The sequence below is a fragment of the Triticum aestivum genome, chromosome 2A, assembly GCF_018294505.1.
Source record: "Triticum aestivum cultivar Chinese Spring chromosome 2A, IWGSC CS RefSeq v2.1, whole genome shotgun sequence".
NCBI lineage: Eukaryota > Viridiplantae > Streptophyta > Magnoliopsida > Poales > Poaceae > Triticum > Triticum aestivum.
The window spans coordinates 768,311,620-768,329,693 of NC_057797.1; the positions used below are offsets into that span (position 1 = coordinate 768,311,620).

Consider the following 18,074-nt stretch of genomic DNA (forward strand, 5'->3'; position numbering starts at 1 on the left):
CCCTGGTTACTTCCGGCTAATGATGAAGCATGGATTTCTTCAATACTTTGACACTAGGAAACCTCTCTCGACCCCTCGGCGATCCTCGACCTCGAACCCTCGACGACCCTGGAACCCTCGACCCCTAGACGATCCTCTTCTTCCTCTCATGTTCGAGAGGATCGCCGAGGGGTCGGGAGGTTGCCTAGTGTCAAAGGATTCAACAAAACCATGTCTTCATCATTAGGCGAAAGTAACAGGTGCATGATGGTACGAAGCTCTTCAAAGTTATTCTGGAACGGAGTCCTAGATAGGATAATTCGCTTTTTGGTACAAAGTTCAGCAAGAGCCTTCCGAATATCACTATTTGGAAGGCCTTTGCTGAATTCGTACCAAAAGGCGGATTATTCTATCCGGGACTCCATTCCAGAACAACTTTGCAGAACTTCGTGCCAACATGCCCTGGTTACTTCCGGCTAATGATGAAGGCATGGATTTCTTCAATATTTTGATACTAGGAAACCTCTCTCGACCCCTCGGCGATCCTCGACCCCTCGAACCCTCGATGACCCTGGAACCCTCGACCCTTAGACGACCCTCTTCTTCCTCTCATGTTCAAGAGGATCGCCGAGGGGTCGGGAGGTTGCCTAGTGTCAAAGGATTCAACAAAACCATGTCTTCAAAGTAACATGTGCATGATGGTACGAAGCTCTTCAAAGTTGTTCTGGAACGGAGTCCCAGATAGGATAATTCGCTTTTTGGTACAAAGTTCAGAAAGAGCCTTCCGAATATCGCTATTTGGAAGGCCTTTGCTGAATTCGTACCAAAAGGCGGATTATTCTATCCGGGACTCCATTCCAGAACAACTTTGCAGAACTTCGTACCAACATGCCCTGGTTACTTCCGGCTAATGATGAAGGCATGGATTTCTTCAATACTTTGACACTAGGAAACCTCTCTCGACCCCTCGGCGATCCTCGAACCCTCGACGACCCTGGAACCCTCGACCCCTAGACGACCCTCTTCTTCCTCTCATGTTTGAGAGGATCGCCGAGGGGTCGGGACGTTGCCTAGTGTCAAAGGATTCAACAAAACCATGTCTTCATCATTAGGCGAAAGTAACATGTGCATGATGGTACGAAGCTCTTCAAAGTTGTTCTGGAACGGAGTCCCAGATAGGATAATTCGCTTTTTGGTACAAAGTTCAGAAAGAGCCTTCCGAATATCGCTATTTGGAAGGCCTTTGCTGAATTCGTACCAAAAGGCGGATTATTCTATCCGGGACTCCATTCCAGAACAACTTTGCAGAACTTCGTACCAACATGCCCTGGTTACTTCCGGCTAATGATGAAGGCATGGATTTCTTCAATACTTTGATACTAGGAAACCTCTCTCGACCCCTCGGCGATCCTCGACCCCTCGAACCCTCGATGACCCTGGAACCCTCGACCCTTAGACGACCCTCTTCTTCCTCTCATGTTCGAGAGGATCGCCGAGGGGTCGGGAGGTTGCCTAGTGTCAAAGGATTCAACAAAACCATGTCTTCAAAGTAACATGTGCATGATGGTACGAAGCTCTTCAAAGTTGATCTGGAACGGAGTCCCAGATAGGATAATTCGCTTTTTGGTACAAAGTTCAGAAAGAGCCTTCCGAATATCGCTATTTGGAAGGCCTTTGCTGAATTCGTACCAAAAGGTGGATTATTCTATCCGGGACTCCATTCCAGAACAACTTTGCAGAACTTCGTACCAACATGCCCTGGTTACTTCCGGCTAATGATGAAGGCATGGATTTCTTCAATACTTTGACACTAGGAAACCTCTCTCGACCCCTCGGCGATCCTCGAACCCTCGACGACCCTGGAACCCTCGACCCCTAGACGACCCTCTTCTTCCTCTCATGTTCGAGAGGATCGCCGAGGGGTCGGGAGGTTGCCTAGTGTCAAAGGATTCAACAAAACCATGTCTTCATCATTAGGCGAAAGTAACATGTGCATGATGGTACGAAGCTCTTCAAAGTTGTTCTGGAACGGAGTCCCAGATAGGATAATTCGCTTTTTGGTACAAAGTTCAGCAAGAGCCTTCCGAATATCGCTATTTGGAAGGCCTTTGCTGAATTCGTACCAAAAGGCGGATTATTCTATCCGGGACTCCATTCCAGAACAACTTTGCAGAACGTCGTACCAACATGCCCTGGTTACTTCCGGCTAATGATGAAGGCATGGATTTCTTCAATACTTTGACCCTATAGAACCCTCGAACCCTCGACCCTTGACCCCTTAACGACCCTCGACCCTCTACCCTAGTTCCCGACCCTCGACCCCTCGGCGATCCTCGACACCCTCGTTCCCGATAAAAATTAAGAAGAAGAAGAAGAAGAAGAAGAAGAAGAAGAAGAAGAAGAAGAAGAAGAAGAAGAAGAAGAAGAAGAAGAAGAAGAAGAAGAAGAAGAAGAAGAAGAAGAAGAAGAAGAAGAAGAAGAAGAAGAAGAAGAAGAAGAAGAAGAAGAAGAAGAAGAAGAAGAAGAAGAAGAAGAAGAAGAAGAAGAAGAAAATAGAGGAGAAGAAGAAAGGAATAGCTAGAGGAGAAGATCGAGGAAAAAAAAAGAGGAGAAGAAGAAAGGAATAGTGGAGAAGAAGAGAAAATAGAATATATTCCATTTTCTCTTCTTCTCCACTATTCCTTTCTTCTTCTCCTCTTCTTTTTCTTCTTTTTTCTTCTTCTTATTTATTTCTCCTTTTCTTTTCCTCTCCTCTTCTTCTTTCTTTCCTCTTCTTATTTTCTTCTTTCCTATCCTTCTTTTTCTAAAATTGTAACTTTTGCATATATAAAACTTTTCTAAAATTGTAACTTTCTATATAAAACTTTCCTATCGGGAGGGGGAGAAGATCGAAGAAAAAAAAGAAGAAAAAAAAGAGGAGAAGAAGAAAGGAATAGAGGAGAAGAAGAAAAAATAGAATTTTTTTTCTATTTTTTCTTCTTCTCCTCTATTCATTTCTTCTTCTCCTCTTCCTTTTCTTCCTCTCCTCGTCTTCTCCTTCTTCTTCTCCTTCTTTCTCTACCTATTTTCCTTTTCCTTATTTTACTTTTTCCTCTCCACTAACATAAAATGCACTAACCTAAAATGCAACAAACATAAAATGCACTAAATCGATCAACTAACCTAAAATCAGTGATAAAATGCACTAACCTAAAATCGATATCTACTAACAACTTAAAAAAATTAATACATATATGAAAAAATGCTTATATGAAAAAACATAATCATATCATCAACAGAAAAAAGCATCATCATATCATCAACAGAAAAAAACATCATCATATCATCGACATCATCATATCATCAACCTAAAGGGCGCCGACGCGGGGCGACGACGGGGCGGGGCGGCGACGGACTTGGGGCGACGGCGTGGGGCGACGACGGGCTCGGGACGGCGACGGGGCGGGGCGACGGCGCGAGGCGACGACGGGCTCGGGGCGACGTTGCGGGGCGACGACGGGCTCGGGGCAGCGACGGGGCGGGGCGACGGCGGCGGGCGCGGGGCAACGACGGGATCGGGGCGGCGACGGCGCGGTGCGACGACGGGCTCAGGGCGGCGACGACGAACGGCCTGGGGGCGTCGGGGCGAATGGGAGCGGTTGTCCAAAATTTCACAAGTGTTGGCTTATATAGCCAGAGCAATGGTCCCGGTTCGTGAAACCAACCAGGACTAATGCACCTCTTTAGTCCCGGTTGGTGCCACAAACCGGGACTAAAGGGGGCATTGGTCACGGTTCGTGCCACGAACCATGACCAATGCCCCCTTTAGTCCCGGTTGGTGCCACCAACCGGGACCAATGGCATTGTGCTGCTCGCGCCCAAAAGTTTAGTCCCACATCGCTAGTTGAGAGGGGGGCGCACCTGTTTATAAGGTGCGGTGCGCCTTCCCTCTCGAGCTCCTCTCTAAAGCAGGCTTTCGGGCCTAACACTGCAATCTGTGCCTGTGGGCCTACTGGGCCTCCCGCGGGCCTGAATCCTGGCCCATGGTAGGGTCTCTAGTCGTATTCAGGCCGTGGGGGCCCAGTAGGTGGCACTTTTTTTGTTTGTTTGTTTTTTTTGTTTCTACTTAGAACTAAATACTTATAGTTTTGTAGTGATTTCTTTTTTATTTTAGGTCACAAAAATTATAAACTTTCTGTTAGTGCCATTAGTTTTAAAATTTGAATAGTTTAAATTTGATTTTTTTTAAATTAGTGTGAATCACTAGTTTATGAATAGCTTTACTATAAAAATTGACTTTTGTGTCAATCTTTTTCCTGCTATTTAATATTACTGTGTTTTATCATTATACTCAATTTGGTAATTTTAGTTAGTCATAACAAATATTATAGGGGTGAGCCCTAGTTTTTCCAGTTTTTTTGTTTTGTTTTCTGCATTATGTATTTCCTTTTGTTTTTTGCTTTATTTTTTAATTCTTTTTGCTTTTAGTTTTAGGAAATTTATAAACTTTCTGTTAGTGCCATTAGTTTTCAAATTTGAAAACACTTTTTTAGTTTTTTGTTTTCTTTGTTGCTTTATTTATTTTATTTTCTGATTAACTTTACTATAAAAATTGTTTTTTCCTGTTTTTTTGATTTTTTTTTGCATTATTTATTTTCTTTTGTTTTTTGCTTTAATTTTTAATTCTGTTTGCTTGTAGGTTAGCAAAATTATAAACTTTCTGTTAGTGCCATTAGTTTTAGAAAAATTATAAACTTTCTGTTAGTGCCATTAGTTTTCAAATTTAAAAACACTTTTTTAGTTATTTTGTTTTCTTTTTTGCTTTATTTATTTTATTTTCTGATTAACTTTACTATAAAAATAGTTTTTTCCTGTTTTTTTGATTTGTTTTTTGCATTATTTATTTTCTTTTGTTTTTTGCTTTAATTTTTAATTCTGTTTGCTTTTAGGTTAGCAAAATTATAAACTTTCTGTTAGTGCCATTAGTTTTAGAAAAATTATAAACTTTCTGTTAATGTCATTAGTTTTCAAATTTGAATACTTAAAATTTGAATTCTTTGAAAATTGTTTGAATCACAAGTTTGTGATTAACTTACTAAAAAATGAGAATAGATGCGCTTATAGAGAAAATTCAACCTAAATTCCTAGTAAATTTGTATGAATTTCAGAGAAATTCACTATGAATTTAGGTTAAACTTTTCTCTATTAGGGCATCTATTTTCACTTTGAGAGGAGCTCAACAAGGCAGAAAGGGGAGGGCTTATAAACCGGTGTGAGCCCCCTTCGGTTGGCGAGGTGGGACTAAACTCTGCCCGCAACGAGGACCAACCCTTTAGTCTCGGTTTGTAGCACAAACCGGGACTAATGGTCATGGGCCAGGGGCGAGGAGCAAAATTATAAACTTTCTGTTAGTGCCATTAGTTTTAGAAAGTTGAAAGTTGAAAGTTGGCCTGGCCAGGGACTAATGGTCATGGTATTACGAGGGCCGAACCAGAAGACATGAAAGCATTTCAAATGAACTCTGAAAAAGTTGAAAGTTGGGATGGTATCATAATTTCACCCACATAACATGTGCATGTACAAAACGGACAATGGTAGCATGTTCGTGTGTTACAAAGTTGCAGGAGAGAGTCTTCACTTTTTCTTCGCTTGTGTCATTTGCTTATTGCGCCGTAACCATGGATAATCTTCATTGTTTATCAGGATGCTTGGGTCAGCCTTGACATTGAAGGGAGGAATTTCATGAAACTTTTCATAATCTTCAGACATGTCTGTCTTGCCGTCCACTCCCAGGATGTCCCTTTTTCTTGAAAGAACTATGCGGCGCTTTGGCTCATCGTATGATGTATTCGCTTCCTTATCTTTTCTTTTTCTCGGTTTGGTAGACATGTCCTTCACAAAGATAACCTGTGCCACATCATTGGCTAGGACGAACGGTTCGTCAGTGTACCCAAGATTTTTCAGATCCACTGTTGTCATTCCGTACTGTGGGTCTACCTGTACCCCGCCGCCTAACAGATTGACCCATTTGCACTTAAACAAAGGGACCTTAAAATCAGGTCCGTAGTCAAGTTCCCATATGTCCACTATGTAACCATAATATGTATCCTTTCCGCTCATGGTTGCTGCATCAAAGCGGACACCGCTGTTTTGGTTGGTGCTCTTTTGATCTTGGGCGATCGTGTAAAATGTATTCCCATTTATCTCGTATCCTTTGTAAGTCAATACAGTCAAAGATGGTCCCCTGGACAACAAGTACAACTCATCACAAACAGTGTTGTTAACTCTGAGACGTGTTTCCAACCAACTGCTGAAAGTCCTGATGTGTTCACATGTAATCCAGTCGTCGCACTGCTCCGGGTGTTTGGAGCGCAGACTATTCTTGTGTTCATCGACATACGGGGTCACCAAGGTAGAGTTCTGTAGAACTGTGTAGTGTGCTTGAGACCAAGAATATCCGTCCCTGCATATTATTGAGTCTCTTCCAAGAGTGCCTTTTCCAGTCAGTCTCCCCTCATACCGCGATTTAGGGAGACCTATCTTGTTAAGGCCAGGAATGAAGTCAACACAAAACCCAATAACATCCTCTGTTTGATGGCCCATGGAGATGCTTCCTTCTGGCCTAGCGCGGTTACGGACATATTTCTTTAGGACTCCCATGAACCTCTCAAAGGGGAACATATTGTGTAGAAATACGGGCCCCAGGATGACAATCTCGTCGACTAGATGAACTAGGACGTGCGTCATGATATTGAAGAAGGATGGTGGGAACACCAGCTCGAAACTGACAAGACATTGCGCCACATCACTCCTTAGCCTTGGTACGATTTATGGAGCGATCACCTTCTGAGAGATTGCATTGAGGAATGCACATAGCTTCACAATGGCTAATCGGACGTTTTCCGGTAGAAGCCCCCTCAATGCAACCGGAAGCAGTTGCGCCATAATCACGTGGCAGTCATGAGACTTTAGATTCTGAAACTTTTTCTCTGGCATATTTATTATTCCCTTTATATTCGACGAGAAGCCAGTCGTGACCTTCATACTGAGCAGGCATTCAAAGAAGATTTCTTTCTCTTCTTTTGTAAGAGCGTGGCTGGCAGGACCTTTATACTGCTTCGGAGGCATGCCGTCTTTTTCGTGTAAATGTTGCAGGTCCTCCCGTGCCTCAGGTGTATCTTTTGTCTTCCCATACACGCCCAAGAAGCCTAGCAGGTTCACGCAAACGTTCTTCGTCACGTGCATCACGTCGATTGAGGAGCGACCTCTAGGTCTTTCCAGTAGGGTAGGTCCCAAAATATAGATTTCTTCTTCCACATGGGTGCGTGTCCCTCAGCATCATTCGGAACAGCTAGTCCACCGGGACCCTTTCCAGAGATTACGTAGTGTAAATCATTGACCATAGCAAGCACGTGATCACCGGTGCACATGGCGGGCTTCTTCCGGTGATCTGCCTCGCCTTTGAAATGCTTGCCTTTCTTTCGACATTGATGGTTGGTCGGAATAAATCAACGATGGCCCAGGTACACATTCTTCCTGCATTTGTCCAGGTATATACTTTCAGTGTCATCTAAACAGTGCGTGCATGCGTGGTATCCTTTGTTTGTCTGTCCTGAAAGGTTACTGAGAGCGGGCCAATCGTTGATGGTCACGAACAGCAACGCCTTAAGGTTAAATTCCTCCTGTCTGTGCTCATCCCACGTACGTACACCGTTTCCATTCCACAGCTGTAAAAGTTCTTCAACTAATGGCCTTAGGTACATATCAATTTCGTTGCCGGGTTGCTTAGGGCCTTGGGTGAGAACTGGCATCATAATGAACTTCCGCTTCATGCACATCGAAGGAGGAAGGTTATATATACATAGAGTCACGGGCCAGGTGCTGTGATTGCTGCTCTGCTCCCCGAAAGGATTAATGCCATCCGCGCTTAAAGCAAACCATACATTCCTTGGGTCCTTTGCAAACTCATCCCAGTACTTTCTCTCGATTTTTCTCCACTGCGACCCGTCAGCGGGTGCTCTCAACTTCCCATCTTTCTTTCGGTTCTCACTGTGCCATCGCATCAACTTGGCATGCTCTTCGTTTCTGAACAGACGTTTCAACCGTGGTATTATAGGAGCATACCACATCACCTTCGCAGGAACCCTCTTCCTAAGGGGCTCGCCGTCAACATCACCAGGGTCATCTCGTCTGATCTTATACCGCAATGCACCGCATACCGGGCATGCGTTCAGATCCTTGTATACACCGCGGTAGAGGATGCAGTCATTAGGGCATGCATGTATCTTCTCCACCTCCAATCCTAGAGGGCATACGACCTTCTTTGCTGCGTATGTACTGTCGGGCAATTCGTTATCCTTTGGAAGCTTCTTCTTCAATATTTTCAGTAGCTTCTCAAATCCTTTGTCAGCCACAGCATTCTCTGCCTTCCACTGCAGCAATTCCAGTACGGTACCGAGCTTTGTATTGCCATATTCGCAATTGGGGTATAACCCTTTTTGTGATCCTCTAACATGCGATCGAACTTCAGCTTCTCCTTTTGACTAATGCATTGCGTCCTTGCATCGACAATGACACGGCGGAGATCATCATCATCGGGCACATCGTCTGGTTCCTCTTGATCTTCAGCAGCTTCACCCGTGGTAGCATCATTGGGCACATCGTCTAGTTCCTCTTGATCTTCACCAGCTCCCCCCGTTGTAGCATCACCGAATTCAGGGGGCACATAGTTGTCATCGTACTCTTCTTCTTCGCCGTCTTCCATCATAACCCCTATTTCTCCGTGCCTCGTCCAAACATTATAGTGTGGCATGAAACCCTTGTAAAGCAGGTGGGAGTGAAGGATTTTCCGGTTAGAGTAAGACCTCGTATTCCCACATTCAGTGCATGGACAACACATAAAACCATTCTGCTTGTTTGCCTCAGCCGCATCGAGAAACTCATGCACGCCCTTAATGTACTCGCGGGTGTGTCTGTCACCGTACATCCATTGCCGGTTCATCTACGCGCATTATATATAATTAAGTGTCCAAATTAATAGAAGTTCATCATCACATTAAAACCAAAGTGCATACATAGTTCTCATCTAACAACATATAGCTCTCCAGAGCATCTAATTAATTAAACCATACATTGAAACTATGTAAAACATTTCAATGCGAAAACAAATGCGATCATAATCGCAACCAAGGTAACAATTGATCCAACGGCATAATGATACCAAGCCTCGGTATGAATGGCATATTTTCTAATCTTCAAGCGCATTGCATCCATCTTGATCTTGTGATCATCGACGACATCCGCAACATGCAACTCCAATATCATCTTCTCCTCAATTTTTTTTATTTCTTCCTTCAACAAATTGTTTTCTTCTTCAACTAAATTTAACCTCTCGACAATAGGGTCGGTTGGCATTTTCGATTCACATACATCCTAGATAAATAAAATCTATGTCACATTGGTCGGCATAATTTTCATAAACAATAAATGAACCAATAGTTATAAAGATAATATACATACCACATCCGAATCATAGACAGGACGAGGGCCGACGGGGGCGGATACCAAAACCATCGCACTATATAAGATGTAATAATAAATGTAAGAAAATGATACAAGTATCTATATAAACATACAAGTAAGAATATTTTTCCTTTCAGAAAGAAGATAAGAACAAGAGGCTCACCACGGTGGTGTCGGTGATGAGATCGGCGCGGGTGATCGACGGCGGTGAAGACGGGGACGGGGTGTGACGGACCGCTAAATCTAGACAAATCTCGAGGAAAATGGAGTTTGGAGGTCGAGCTTCGAGAGGAGAAACCTTAAGTAGTGTGGCTCGGGCATTCCATCGAACACCTCATGTGCATAGGAGGTGAGCTAGAGCACCACAAAGCCCTATCCCCCTCGGAGAAACAGAGCACTGGGGTGCTCTGCTCGCGAGCGAGGGGTATATATAGGCACCTCATTGGTCCCGGTTGGTGGCATGAGCCGGGACTAAAGGGGAGCCTTTGGTCCCGGTTCAAGCCACCAACCGGGACCAATGGTGGTGGGTCAGGAGCGAGGCCCATTGGTCCCGGTTCATCCCACCAACCGGGACCAAAAGGTCCAGACGAACCGGGACCAATGGCCCACGTGGCCCGGCCGGCCCCCTGGGCTCACGAACCGGGACCAATGCCCACATTGGTCCCAGTTCTAGACTGAACCGGGACTAATGGGCTGAGCCGGCCTGGACCAAAGCCCTGTTTTCTACTAGTGTCAGCGGAGTGGTGTGACTAAACAGACGGTAGAGGAAGAAGGGAAGACATAATTTTGGACTCTATTTTCGTCGATCATTAATTTTCTTTAGATTAGATTCCCGCTAGGAACGTTGCCGTCACTGGGCACTGAACGACAGTTGAGGAAGAAAGACATCATAAATAAGCCCATGATGTGTGTGTCGCCTGCAGTGATAGGACTATTTTGTGTCCAAGTTGTTGCTCCACTTGTGCACGCGTTTCAAGTCCAACGGAAGAAACTGAATTTAACCCCGGTGGTGAACTTTTGGTCTATGGGCCCTGTATGGAAAAATACATTTAGTAATTAAATAAACTTGACCTTCCATTGCACAGGCAAAAAAAATTCACAAAAAGAAAAAAAAATCTTGGTGACTTCGTTTCAAAAAAGACAAAAAGTTTGGTCAAAATAGTATGAATAGTGACCTATAATAGAAAATAAATTTTGTTTATTTTGCCCTGAAGTCAACGCTTATTTTCTATACATGAAAATTTATATACTAGTGGAAAAGAAAGTCGAGTTTATTGTGAAAAAACTTTCAAACTTTTCTGACTTTTATTTTAGTTATTAAACTTTTTTCCCATATAAGGTGCATATACACCTAGGAACCAAATGGCATTTCCCAATTTAACCCTCTATATATTCATCTGCACTCTCAGTGCCTCACAAAAAAAGTACGGAGGTTACACAAAAAAGACGCCTTCCTTCTGAAATTGGAGGGTCACAAGCAAGCACATATTTTCAACAGTTTAGTAATTTTAAGTTTTGACTTACTGATACTAATATTGTCAGAAATTTTAAACACAAGCAAGGACAGAACATAACTCACGCACTCACTTATGTCACTCTCTCTCTCTCTCTCTCTCTCTCTCTCTCTCTCTCTCTCTCTCTCTCAATCTCTCTCTCTCAATCTCTCTCTCTCTCTCTCTCTCCCATGCGTGTACACCATGTCAACTTCAGTGCTCACTAGATACAACGAGTTGTTGTCGAATGGTGCAACCAAGTTTGTTGTATTTATTTAATATTCTAGCTATTGATAGTTTTTCCTACAAACTTGCTTATACTATGCAGTGAATTCTAAAAAGTGTCTTCTTTTTGGAATAGGTCACACTGTGCACCAACTTCAGTAAAATTTATTCTCCCAATTTCACAAATAAATTTTCTTACACCAAAAAACAGAAGAGTCATTATTTGTTAATTTTCTACAACTAACAAACATGTCTAATAAATATATTTTCTAATGATATAATTGCAACAGCCATATGACAACAATTTGACGCAGTAGTTTAATTTTATGTACATTATATTTTCAATAATATAGTGGTAATATCCATTTTTTTATTTTGTCAATATACATATACACTCCCATTAATGTTGCTTCTAACTCCTAATCGCACGCACACACTCACACGTCACATCTCTCACCTAGACCATGCGCGAGTCACGCGTAAACATCAATGATCACTACGTAAAAAAGAAGAAGTCTGTTGTCATCGATAAGTCTGTTGCAACCCCGCAAAAAAAGAAGAAGAAGATAAGTCTGTTGCAACGAGAGATTCGTGCATATCAACATAGGACAGCAACGATGTGAGCCGTAGCAAACTACTATCACTAGTGGAGCTAACTGTAGTAGTAGGAGTGCTTGATTTGATTAGTTCACGTGGCCATATTTGGAATCGGATACGGACGTTGCATGGCTTTTGCTTTTGCCGCGCGCGGTGGTTCTCGTGCTTTCACGTACTCATGCATACGTGCTCGCTCGGGCACTTGCACGTTGTCAAGCAAACTCCAGCCGCTGACTGCACCGTTCACGGCACCGTTCCCAGCTACCCCGCCTCCAGCTTGACTTGGACACCGGCCGGTTTGTCCCGTTAATTGCTGGGCATGCACAGTCGCCGTCATGCACATCCGCCCGGCGTCGGCAAAGCTCTCCACCACCGTGCACCGATCGACGTGGATTAGTTTGTTCGTACAAGACGTGTTAACACCTACTCCCTTTGTTGAGGGACAAGTTTTTCCGGACAGAGAGAGTACGTGCCTGAGAAATAACAAAACCGTAGTATATAGTCATTTTTCCATTGGATAATCGTATGTCGTGGGTAGTTTGGCCCATGGTTCCAGTGGGTTCAGTTCAATCCTAGGTGCGCCCCGGGTCCCTGTGCGCCTGCAAAAATGAAGCTGCAGGCTGGCACGTCTCGCACGTTGCTGCTCTCTTTTAGAATTCTTACAAGTTTCTTGTGCCTGTGCACGGCTGAGGATGATGATGTCAGGGTCAGCCATGCAGTTATGATAAAAGGAAATGAGCATGGACTAAACTCCGCTGCGCACTGCATGCGACGGGAGAGACGTACGATCGGATTCAGGACTACCGCACCTGCCTTTCATAAAAATATTTCTTCCCCAGAATGTGCCAATACTCGTGCCACCTCAGCCAAACTTTGTTCCTGGGCTAAATTAAATTAATCTACTGCTGCTCGGGTCCCCTAGTTTTGATTAGTTCCAGACCTTCTGATCAACAGCCTGATGGACGGCTCATATTTAGTTCCAGACCTTGGCTGGCTTACTATAAATTCCGCAACTCGGAGGGGAAGAGCAGAGACAGAGCAACCACCAGACTCCGAGAGGTAGAGGCAGTAGCACAGCAGAGGCAGAGGCAGAGCCGCTCCCATTGTGGGTGGCCATGGCCGCCGGATTCCCTCTCGCGGCGTGCATCCTCGCCTTCCACCTCTCCCTTCTCCTCTCGCCGTCCTCCGCACTCCCCCGGCTCTCCGAAACGGAGAGCTCCGTAGTCCGCCATGGCGTGGGCATCAGGCCCGCCTACCACTTCCTGCCCGCCAAGAACTGGCAGAACGGTACGTAGCAACTCCATCTAGCTGCTCTCTTTTCACGAACGAATGAATTAAGCCATTAGCTAATCTGATCCTTGTTGCATGTGTACACATGTCCGACTAATTTGCTGCTTTTGGGATGATGGATGGATCATTCATGCATGCATGGTGACTTCCGGATACGTGCAGATCCGAATGGTACGTACACGACGTCTTCTGTATAATTGCTTTGCTTGCTTACTTGCTCGATCAAGCAGTGTGCCTGCTTGCTTGCTTGTTAGCTAGAGTACGTGCGAAGGAGACATCACATACTGGACCCGTATGATTAGACTCGACTTTCCTCCACTAATTTTTTCTTTAGATTCCTGTCTTGGACCCGTATTTTCTTTAGATCATCCTAAATCAGCCCATGCCCATGATTGCGATAGGGCTGCTTTTGTGTCATGTGTTCCTGTCCTGCCACTGCGTGTGTGCCTGTATTGGACGTCACTTTGTGTTGCCATGTAAGAGCGAGTCCAACTGAAGAAACAAATTTTGACACCCTAAATCCTCATTTGCATTTCGCAAAAAATAAAATAAAATAATCCTCATTTGCAGAGCCTCGCTAAAAGATCCCTTCTCCATTTTTATGATCTTTCCAACCTCCCCAAAACATGTCTAATAATTATATTTTCTAACGGTTATATTCAAAACAACCATATGACAAAGATTCAATATAATACGTTAATAATATAACATATAAATTTTCAAATGATTTAATAAATTTGATTTTTGAATTTGACAATGTATTGTCATTACTGTTGACTCAAATCACTACACACACAGCACGCACATAACACAACACAAGACACGCATGCCAATACATATTCACTTACTCAGTTACACATCTCTCCCACAGCAATGCGTGAATTGCATGTAAATATCAGTGATCACTTTGGACAAGGAGATTTTATCCACCCATTTCCCCCGATGACTTATTTTTTCTGCCAATGTCCAACCACCTAAAACTACATTTGGTTAGCTCGACAATCTCAGGATTAGAAAATAATGGTTTTTCCTTCTTCTCAATTTTTTCTTTTGATAAACAGAGCTTCCTCTCCGATTTCTGTTATTAGATATCACTTGTCTGTTACAGCATGGTTTTTCCTAAAACCGGATTAATGAGTTCTAGGACAAATGAGTATTAATCGGTTTTCTACAAATCAGTTTGGTCTATCCTGGATATACGTGTCTCATCGCAAAGGACAAATGACTATTAACCATGTGCTCCAATTTCCAGCAATCACTATTCTATTATAATAAGTTTGTATAACTAACAAACATGTCTAACAATTATACTTTCTAAGAATTAATTTTTTGTGGGGAACAATCATAATCTCTAACTGTTGTATTCACAACAGCCATATATGACAAGAATTTTTCATGTAATAATTTAGTTATGTACATATATTTCAGTAGTTTAGTAACATCCATTTTTTTTTATTTGTCAACATACTACCCACACAAGACAAGCACGTCTCTCTCCCTGGACCATGCGTGAGTTGCACGTTAACATCAGTGATGCGTATCCGATCGCTAGATACCTTGAGTTGTCGTCGCTCGGTCAGTTGCTAGAGAGATTCGTGCATATGCAAAGAATCCAGCACCGCACGACACCACTGATGTTAACAGTAGTGGTAGCAACCTATACTATTGGAGATAAATGTAGCTTTATTTCACATATACCTAGTGCTTGATTTTAATTAGTTCACGTTGCTTTATTTGGAATATGCGTGCTCACGCGGACGTTGCATGGCGGCACGCTCTCGTTCTTTCACGTACGTATTCAAGCGGCGCCACACCACACCGTCGCACTGTCCATCAAACTATACATTGACCACAAACACAATCCACCTTCTATTCTTCAATCATGCACTGTTCATTTTTCAACAGGAAACGCCCATCAAACTATTCTAGCATGTGTCTTTATGCAATAATGCTACACCTACGTTAACCTTCCTTTACCGACTAAACATTGTTTCTTGCAGTTAGAGAAGCCTGGCTAGGTGCTCCGAATTTTTTTACCGCAGTTCTTTTATCATAAGCACAACATCTTTGCAGTGGTAATTAACTGACGGTTATGTACAGGGCCAATGTACCACAACGGCGTGTACCACCTCTTCTACCAGTACAACCCGCTGGGCGCAACATGGGGCACTGGCAACCTCTCATGGGGTCACTCCGTATCCCGCGACCTGGTGAATTGGGCTGCCCTCGATACCATGCTCGACCCCACTGCCCTCTTCGACAATAATGGCTGCTGGTCAGGCTCTGCCACAATCCTCCCCGGTGGCATCCCGGCCTTGATGTACACCGGCCGCATCGACGCCGGCAAGGAGGTGCAGGTGCAAAACATTGCTTTCCCCAAGAACCCTGTCGACCCGCTCCTCCGTGAGTGGGTCAAGCCTGCCTACAACCCGATCATACGGCTCCCGACCGACGTCCCCGGAGACAAATTTCATGACCCAACCACGGCATGGGTGGACCACGACGGCCTATGGCGTATCGCGGTTGCGGCCAAGGTCGGCGGCCCTAGTGGCATTGCCTCCACGCTGATCTACCGGAGTAAGGACTTCCGACGCTGGAAGCGGAACACCTTGCCATTGTACATGTCACACACTGCTGACATGGTCGAGTGCCCCGACCTATTCCCGGTGGCGGAGCCTGGCGTGGAGGAGGGACGCCTCGGCTACACATCCGGAATGGCGAGTGGTGTTCTGAGGCACGTGCTGAAGCTGAGCGTGACAAACACGACTCAGGACTACTACGCGGTTGGGAGGTACGACGATGCGGTGGACACCTTTGTGCCGGAGATGGACGGCGAGCGCAGCGTCGACGACTGCCGCTCCTGGCGCCGCCTCGACTACGGCCACATGTATGCATCAAAGTCCTTCTTCGACGCGCGCAAGAACCGGCGTGTGCTGTGGGCATGGGCCAATGAGTCGGATGGTAAGGACGACGACATCGCCAGGGGCTGGTCCGGTGTTCAGGTGGGCATCCTCCAGTCTATTTCCGATCAACTAACTGATCATCCACATTATGATATTTGCTATGATGTGTGCATGTAGACGGTTCCAAGGAAGGTCTGGCTTGACAAAGACGGTAAACAGCTACGGCAGTGGCCGATCAAGGAGATCGAGACGTTAAGGAGTAAGGGAGTCGTCTGTTGGCTCGAAGCACAGGTGAATGCCGGTGGCGTAAAAAAGATTGTTGGCATGGGTGCGCAGGCTGACGTAGAGGCCATCTTCGAGATCCCATCCCTGGAAGAGGCCGAGACCTTCAAGCCAAACTGGCTGCTGGATCCGCAGAAGCTGTGTGCGGAGAAGGGTGCGTCCGCGCGGGGCGGGGTCGGCCCATTCGGGCTGCTCGTCATGGCCTCTGGCGACTTGCGCGAGTACGTACATCCGTCTTCTTCACGGTGTTCAAATACAATCAGAAGTACAAAGTGCTTATGTGCACCGACCTCACAAGGTATAGAACACAACTTCTCTAATTTAGATGAGTTTTCCCACTGTTGCAAAGTCAAAGTTTTATTGTTTCACCTCGTATGCGTTCCAACAAATGATGAGTAGATCGACTACGAGAGCGAATGTGTACAAGCCGTCGTATGGAGGCTTTGTGGACATGGACATCGAGGAGCATAAGAGAAGTATATCTCTTAGAACATTGGTAAAATTCTTCGATCCTTTGCTTTGCTGGATGCATCATGTAAAATTCAGTTACAATGTGTGACTTACTTCTCTTCTTCTAACAAATAGATTGACCATTCGGTGGTAGAGTGTTTCGGAGGCTTGGGACGCACATGCATCACGGCACGTGTTTACCCTAAGCACGTGGAGAAGAGCGATAGCCACATGTATGTGTTCAACAACGGGACCGGTGTTGTGAAGGTGTCTAGACTCGAAGCATGGAGGCTGGCAACCGCGACCATAAACGCCGTCCCTGGTGGGTCATAACATCAAGTGTAAATAATTATTGTAACACTTTTCAGTGTAGAAATAATGAATGTCGAACACTTGGAGAGCTTGTAGCCAGGCCTTATATTCCCTTGAATTATGCGTATAACTTATACTACTGCATACACTGTAAACATCTACTTTACTGGGATACAAGATATCATGTATTTGTGTAACTTCTACTGCAAATATAAATGAAAGACAATTGTCATGTGTGTGTCAAATGATAAATACTAGAGTTGTTGGAACATTAAAATGGTAGGAAATAAATAAACTAAAGAGGACCAGATGTTCTTGACAGCTCGCTCGCGAGTATCAAGGTGGTTGTCTTTAACTGAAGCTTTTGTTATTTTTAAGGTGGAGCCTAAGCTTAGCAGGACGTGTTATCCACATATCAAGCTACTTACTATGATACTATTGTCATCCATTCTTGATTTTCTTAAGTTTCCCGTCTCAACTTGTCAGTAGGAACGTTGCCATCACTGGACATTGGTAGAGGAACGAATACGTCCTAAATGACCCCATGAGTGGCCCAGTGATAGGGTTTTTTTTTAGGGAAAATTCAATGAAAAAAACAAATTTGTCTCTCCACCTCGCAGCAACGACCATTGCCTTTTGATCTTTGCAAATCGCTCTAGATTTTTTTTCTTTTGAGAATCAACGCCTCAATTATTTAATCAAACGGAAATGTTAACGCCCACACGTGTGAGCGTTTGCATCTCGCCCACACGCGTGGATTCACGTCCGTTCATGAGCGCACGAATCTTGGCATGTTTCTAGTGCCACGTAGGACTGGCCTGGTGTGTGGGCGTTCACCTGGTCGCCCACATGGCCGTTTCACCACAGAGGAGGGGTTGGTGTGTGGGCGTTCAGCAGTTCGCCCACATGCCACTTTGCACGCACACACAAGGGCTAGTGTGTGGGTATTTGCCATCTCGCCCACACGCCCGTCTCCTCTCCCACGCCCAAGCTACTAGTTGCCATGTGTTTTGCAGTGCACATGGCAACTGCCCCTAGTGTG

The 18,074-nt window shown here is 44.6% G+C and overlaps 1 pseudogene; it reads left to right on the plus strand.

The window, feature by feature from the left end:
* The first annotated feature begins 12,813 nt into the window (after positions 1–12,813).
* LOC123186590 (fructan 6-exohydrolase-like) lies at positions 12,814–17,266 on the plus strand (annotated as a pseudogene).
* Positions 17,267–18,074: the final 808 nt, after the last annotated feature.